Source organism: Panicum virgatum, chromosome 8K (assembly GCF_016808335.1).
Source record: "Panicum virgatum strain AP13 chromosome 8K, P.virgatum_v5, whole genome shotgun sequence".
In the NCBI taxonomy this organism is placed as follows: Eukaryota; Viridiplantae; Streptophyta; class Magnoliopsida; order Poales; family Poaceae; genus Panicum; species Panicum virgatum.
This window is the reverse complement of record NC_053143.1, coordinates 32,125,991-32,133,719: the sequence shown is the minus strand read 5'-3', so window position 1 is coordinate 32,133,719 and position 7,729 is coordinate 32,125,991. Positions and strand designations below refer to the sequence as shown.

Genomic DNA, 7,729 nt, shown 5'->3' with positions numbered 1-7,729 from the left:
TTGAACTTCTTGAGGAAGAGATTAATTTTCGTAGCGAGCATATCGGTCTCCATGACGGAGTGCATGCCTCGCTAACGTGGTTGGAGACGATCATCGCTCCAACCTTGGTTGGACACCATCTTCTCGATTAATGTTGTTGTTCGTTCAATGGTCAGCGAGAAGAAAGCTCCACCCGCAGTGGCATCCACATGATCATGGGAAGATTGAGTCAACCCATTGTAGAAGTTCTGCATAATGAGCCAATTGTCCATCCCATGGTGCGGACACGCAAGGATGTACTCCTGAAGTCTCTCCCAAGCTTCAGGAATTGACTCATTTGATGCCTGCTGGAAGCTCGAAATTCTTCCACGAAGAGCATTGGTCTTGCCCATCAAGAAAAACTTTGCCAGGAACACCTTGGCACATTTGTCCCAGGTGTCCACAACTGCCTTGTTAGCATAGAACCACTACTTTGCTCTCCCCAGAAGAGAGAACGGAAACAGATGGAGCCGGATCGCATCCTGAGATACTCCCCTGATAACAAAAGTACTGCAGAGCTCCAAGAACTGCTGGAGATGAGCACTTGCATCCTCATTGGCCTTGCCACAGAAAGGGCTGGCCTGCACCGTCGTGATAAGATCCATCTTGATCTTGAAATTCTCTCCCCCGGTGTTAACCTCCGGTCCGGTGGGAACCTGATTAGCAGACGGAGCGGAGTAATCACGGAGTGTCCTCTGGGCTATAGCTTGGGAAGCTGACGATGCTTGGATGACTGGTTTGGCTGCCGAGAGTGAGATTTGAGGAGGTATGACACGAGGACGAACTCTTCTCAAAAGTGACTCTGGATTAGGCGTGAAATTTTTCGGCAAGTCGAAACCGGTCATACACTACCCTGTTTTCATATCAACAAGAGACAGAAAACAAATCCAAGTTAGCATGTTTAGCAAGCGAATACCAATTTTGATTTTTTTCATAACTTTTGCCTATGTAACTTCAATCTATGCCTTCCCCGGCAACGGCGCCAAAAATGCTTGTTGGCGCCTACCAACGTCACCACTGAGTGAGCAGCGATGACACCCGCAGACGCCAAGGGGGTGACAGGTATTTCATGAACCACGAATAAATCCGCAAGCACATAGAATACCACTGTAGCATTTTACCCGGGAGTATACTGGGTTGTCATTTATATTTTCGCAGGGAAGGCGGCGAATGGAAGTACATAGGCTAGTTAATGAACTGATCTAGATTGAATATTTAATTGCATAAACAAGGGTAAGATAGATAACATGGTAGGAGGTAGTGTGGCACACACACAAACTACCCTCAGAGATAAATAAACAAAAGATGCTATAAGTAGGGAGAAAGGCAGAAGTTAGAGCTCGAGTTAGATGTGCCAGGCTAGCTATATCTATGCTATCTTATGGTTAGATTGCCAAAGATTAAACTAGAACAACAGGGAGACCGCTCCTCTAGTTGACGGGACATGCCTGTTCACCTATGCGGCTTTATGTACCTCCTACCCCCCAATCCAAACGTGGAGGATTACTAGGGCTCGGACTGGGCTGTCACCACCTACCGGCTACCTCTCAATCCATGGGAAAGGGTGACATCCAACAACACTTAGCTAGTCTAGACACGACATCTACATTAGTAAGCGATACTCTAGCATCCCGTGCGGAGCCCCCACCCTCCGGATGGACAGACATCACACTAGAGCAAACATACGAATACTGGAACAGTTGACAGATTTCTAAGGCCATGTTAACCATCGCAAGCAGAGGGCGATCATGCAATGCAAGCATCGAATGATAATGCAACCAGATCACGAAGCTTATATCCGATAACTCAGAACATACTTCAAGTAGATATAAGTAACCATAGTCTAATTCTATTACAAACGACCGAGAATTACAAAATAGAGCTAGAGAAGAACCCATACCAGAACTCCCGAGCAACTCCGGGGACTTGATGACTCCTAGACTCCTCCTAAACTCCACTAAGCCTATAGACTAAGCAAGAGAACTCTTGAGGTAAGTGAAAGGGGTGGTGTGTGTGTGTCTTCATTGTCATCCCATCTCCTTGTATTTATAGCAGGGAGCCACGGGGTTGCTGCAGCTCTTCCTCGACAAACCGACATAGAGGACCAATAGGACGACACCATGTAGCTGGCTGAAGGCGGTGGGGTCCATGGGCTGGTTGACCTACCGGGTTGGTCGGCCGACGGCCCAGTGGCCCCAACCGCCCCCAACTTCAGATGGTGTGTTGTCCTGGGCCTCCTTTTGTCCTAAAGTGGAGGCATGGCCTGTTCTAACCTGGTTTGGCTTGGTCTTTGGGCTGCACTTGGTCCGTTTGAGCCTGAATCGGTGCTCTGATTTTATCTGTGGTTTTATGTCGGGCCAAAGTGTGCTTGCAACCTGCATTTTAGCTCAAAAACACAACTTGCATTTTTCTAGAGCTAAAGTGTGGTTTAGGGGTTTATTTATATAAAGATGCATGTAAGAAATGCAAACTCTCATGATTTTCTGATCAAGTTTATGCCTAGAAATGGTCGTTAGTGAGCGTCAACACAGACCTGGGATCCAACTTCACATCGGACACCTTCTGGGATTTCTGCGAGCGGAGCTCCATCGATGTCAAGTACGTCTTCATAGCCCACCCAAGAGCCAACGGACAAGTGGAACGAGCCAACGGCATGATCTTAGAAGGCTTGAAGAAGAGACTCTATGAGACCAATAGCAAGAAGGGAGGCGAGTGGATCTCTAAGCTCCCCCACATCGTCTGGGGCCTCAGAACTCAACCATGCAAGTCAACAGGGTAGACACCATTCTTTCTGGTTTACGGCTCAGAAGCAATCCTACCAGCAGACATCATGTGGCAATCCGCCAGGGTAGAAATGTACGAGGAAGGAGAAGCTGATGAAGCCAGAAGAATGGAATTAGAATCAGTCGAGGAATCCAAATGCAACGCTCTAGTCCAATCAGCCCGGTACCTACAAGGAATACGCTGATACCACGACAGAAATGTACAAGAAAGATCCTTCAACATTGGCGACATGGTCTTACGTTGAATCCAGAATGAAGAAGGCCACCACAAGCATAACTCAAGATGGGAAGGACCATTCATCGTCTCCAAGGTGACGAGACCAGGATCTTTTCAGCTACAATACCCAAACGGAGAAGAGGTACCAAACTCCTGGAACATCAAGCACTTACGAAGATTTTACCCAAAAGAAGTCCACACCGAGTTGTACAAGTCATCCCCGACGAAAACAATGAAATTCTGTTCTTCAAGACCACTTGTCACTCACCTTCTCGGATGGGCTCCGCATACTTGTCATGAGCAAGCACCCAGGCAGCCCCATGCCGATGTGTTTTTACAATCACCCCTTCGGATGGGCTGCGCGTACTTGTCATGAGCAAGCACCTAGGTAGTCCCATGCTGACAAGTTTTTACACTCACCCCTTCGGATGGGCTCCGCGTACTTGTCATGAGCAAGCACCCGGGCAGTCCCATGCCGAGGAGTTTTTACACTCACCACTTTGGATGGGCTCCTCGTACTTGTCATGAGCAAGCACTCGGTCAGCCCCATGCTGACAAGTTTTTACACTCACCCCTTCGGATGGGTTCTGTGTACTTGTCATGAGCAAGCACCCGGGCAGTCCCATGCCGACGAGTTTTTACACTCACCCCTTCGGATGGGCTCCGAGTACTTGTCATGAGCAAGCACCCGGGCAGCCCCATGCCGACGAGTTTTTACACTGTTCCTTTCGGATGGGCTCCGAGTACTTGTCATGAGCAAGCACCCAAGTAGCCCCATGCCAACGAGTTTTTACACTCTTCCTTTCGGATGGGCTCCGAGTACTTGCCACGAGCAAGCACTCGGGTAGACCCATGCCGACGAGTCCATGCACTCAGCTATGAGTGGCTAGCCTGAACCAGCCTTCAGGAAATCCTACTACTACTGGATGCACAACTCGACTATATGTCAAAACAAAGCACCACAAAATTATGAGGATGAAAAAGTTTCATACAAGCACAGCCAACCGGCCTTTGATGTGCAGCACATTGTTCATTACAAGGAGATCTACTCCTGTTGTTCAATGTCATCTACAACTTTGTCAGCTACAGGCCGGGCTTCCTTAATGAGCTGCTCGAACTTCTCATCAAAGCAGTTGGCTGGCAAACGTTTGGCCAACAGCCGCAAGTCCGTGCCGCTATACCAAGACTTGAGAAGACCCAAGGCAGTTGCCACATATGATTTAGTGGTCTCCGTCACATATGCTGTGAACTTTTGGGGAACTTCCTGCAGATGCTGCAACATAGTCTTCTCCCCCTCAGCCTCTACAGCAACGGGGTCCACCATGTCAACTACTAGCTTGGCCGCATCTTTGAAGTCCTGAAGCTCAGCCGACAAAGCCTTGATCCGCTTCATGGAATCAACCATTTGATGATCGGCGTCCTTCAGCTTTTTCTCCAAGATTTGATGAGCATCTGTGTAACGGTGCACATCAAGCGTCAAGTCAGTAATGAAATCTTCCTTCGCTTTTAGCAAAGTTTTGAGCTTTGCATCAAAGTTACAAGGAAACTTGACTACTTTCAACCAAGAAACAACTCGGACCAAGCAATGGAACCAAACATGCAGACGGCATACCTTTCTGCTCCTTCAGAATCTTATTCTTGGCATCCCGAAGCTTCTGGAGTTCCCCAACATGCCGCTCTTGGATCTTCTTCAGCTCCTCCAAGTGGTGCCCCTCCAACTTCTGGATAGCCCGAGCGTGCTCCTCTACAGAAACAGTCATCATAGACTTTAGCTGCTCAGATTTCTCCTTGGACCTCGCCACAAGTTGCTACACAAACACACAAGCATTCTGTGACTACAAACCAAATTCGGGAACACCAGCAAGGCAAAGGTTAAAGAATCCTTACATTGGTATACTTAAACAAGCTAGAAAAATACTCCTTCATTTTCTTCACCTCCGCATCAGTCAGCAGGGGATCATCAACTAGTTCCGGCTTTATTCCACTAGTCGCTGACTCCTGCCGACCCTCGAGAGCTTGTTCCTCACCATCATGGGCCAAGACGGCCTCAGGTAGGCTCGAAGCAGATGAAGGACTGGGGACGACACCCCCACCTATAGGTGCAGCATCGGTCGTCTCCACAGAAGCAGCAGACCTGTCAAGCAAGAATAAAATCAGCACTCGACTCAACCAGTCAGTATCAACAAAGACTAACAAAGCTTACATTGATGACTGCTTCAGAGTCAGGATGGATTTAACTTTCAAGAGCTTCGGAATGTTCGCTGCTTTCGAAGTGGCGGCCGCATCTTCAGCCCTTAAAACAAAGAAGTCAAGAGGGCAGGAGCATGACAGCAAAAATCCTCAATTCGAAAGGATACTCACTTCTTTGACTACTTGTCTTCTCCAGACAAAGTAGACTGACTGGCAGTCCTCCTCCTCTTGGGAAGCGGTGATGACGCTCCATCGCCTCAGGAGACAAGAGCATCATCTGCAGACCTCTTCTCCGCCACCTGTCAAATCAAAACTACATGAGTATCGCCATCAACCATTACATCCTTGATTATACCCCTGTCACAGCAGGCTTGAGCTCTCAGGTGGTACGCACGAGTAGATTCTGGGTCAGGAGGATGACTCTGGTACAAGTTTACTTCATCTTGCACACAAGAAAACAGAGGTCAGCATCAACAGAATACAAAAGCAAGTACTCGCGAAACAAAAATGAATACAAACTTCACCTGTTTTGACAGCCTCTCAGCACAAAACAAGTCAGGAAGTTCCGGAACAACATTGACTCCACTCAAAGCTTTCTTCAGCTTTTTCAATCCTGTTGCCTCGAACATTTCCATGGAGGTCATACGGGACGGGTCTCCAACCCCAAGGTACTGGTATCCAAAATGGGCTCTTTTCTGAAGAGGCTGAATTCGCCACTGAAGCCAAGACCACATCACGGTGGCGCCAGTGACACCAGCCTCCCGCCGCTCATGAACCTTCCCAAGAAGCTTACGAACATGCGGCATGTCAGATTCATCAACTTCTTCCTTCCAGCATTCAGCCGATACTGGGGCTTTTGAAGTTCGGTCAGGGAGTTGGGGTGTGTGGTTCCCAATGTAAAACCAGTAGTCCTTCCATCCTGTCAGACTGCTCGGAGTCTCGAATGGAATGTAATCGACCTCGCGGCCCTGGCTAAGTTGAAACCCGTAACCTCCAATCTTGCGAGGTTTCGTTGCATCTGGCTGAGGCTTCAAATGGAAATGAGGAACGAGAGTACTCTATCCTGCTTGTGATGAGTGAATTGTCAACCGTGCGGTGTGATCGTGCGCTTGGTCTTTGGATTGCAGGTACACGGGCGTCGAGTGTCGACGGGGAGCTGCCGTGGAGGTGCTGTGGCCAATGGACCGTGCGGTGGACGGCGGTGAAGGACAGCCGGGACCGGAGCTCGGACCGAGCGGCAGCTGTGGCGTCCACTCCTGGATCGAGGGCGCAAGTGGCGACGGAAGGCGGGTTTCTTGGTTTGCGCCACAAAACTAAGGAGGCGGACGGCGGTTGAAGACGCCAAGTCGTGGAGGCACGGGCGTCGGTCTCGGGACTGACGGAGGCGACGGGCGTCGACGGCGTCTAGGGCCTCGCTGCGAGCGAGGAGGTGACGGGCGTCGGGCGGCGTCTAGGGCCGTCAGGAAGCCGAGGCGGGAACGGCGTCTAGGGCCACGGCGTGGAGGCGGGAATCTTCCCGCGCGTGAGGTTTTGGCGGTTTTCTCAAAACCGGCCACCTACCCGGGTTTCGCGGACCCTTCAAAACCGCGGACTAGATCTCCATCAAGACGGCGGCATCGCGGAGAAGACTTCGTTTCGAAGAAAGAACCTCGGCCGTCGGATGAGATCGTTGTACAGGGGGTGCTGCAGGCCAACCGGTCTGACCGGTCCAGCGTACCGGTCTGACCGGTCCAGCGTACCGGTCTGACCGGTCCAGCGTACCGGTCTGACCGGTCCCGCGGGTATAAATACCCCTTCACTTGTGTTAGGTTAATAGGGCTTTTGTAATCTGTTCGTGGACTCTCTGTTTCTCCAGGCCGCCGCCCCTGTATTCCTCTCCCTCTGTTCCTCTCGTTTGAGTTGATTTTGTCCATGGATTGTTGAAACCTTGTAAGGGATTTGATTGGGAAAGGAGGCCCTATCCTCCTCGTGCCCTCTGGGCTTTTGATTCGATTCAATCCCCTGGTTTTGTGCCTTGTGCAATGGATTTTCGATTTCGTTCTTGGCACACTTGATTGAGAGGAGGCTACGAGTTCTTAGCTGTGATTCCTGTGCATCTAGCCCTGTTCTACTCCCTCTGGAATCACGAGCTCTTTCGAATTCGAGTTCTTGAGTTTTAGAGAAAACCCCAACCCTTTTGATCTCCTCTCGAATTATCAAGAATCGTTGATCTTTAGGACGAGATCTCTTGGGGATATGTTCACGGGGTAGGGCGAAGCAATCCCCCAAGTTTCATCGATTTTCGTAGTCGTTTGCTCGAGATTCAACATTTGAATCCAATTTCTCGGGGGTTTTCTGGGTGCTACCGGTCAGACCGGTAGGCACGACCGGTTAGACCGGTCAAGCGCACCGGTCAGACCGGTCGAGCGCACCGGTCAGACCGGTCCAGGCAGATCAGTTCTGTAGTTTCCCGATTCGCTTCCGATTCGCTTTGTGGTTTCGCTCGCTCGTTCAAGGTCTTTTGAGTTGGTTTAGCTTTTCC

At 49.9% G+C, this 7,729-nt stretch overlaps 1 non-coding gene across 1 annotated transcript; it reads left to right on the top strand.

The window, feature by feature from the left end:
• The first annotated feature begins 249 nt into the window (after nt 1-249).
• On the top strand, nt 250-356 carry LOC120646552. Its single transcript, XR_005664457.1, has one exon. It is a non-coding gene; the product is annotated as a small nucleolar RNA R71 (small nucleolar RNA).
• Nucleotides 357-7,729: the final 7,373 nt, after the last annotated feature.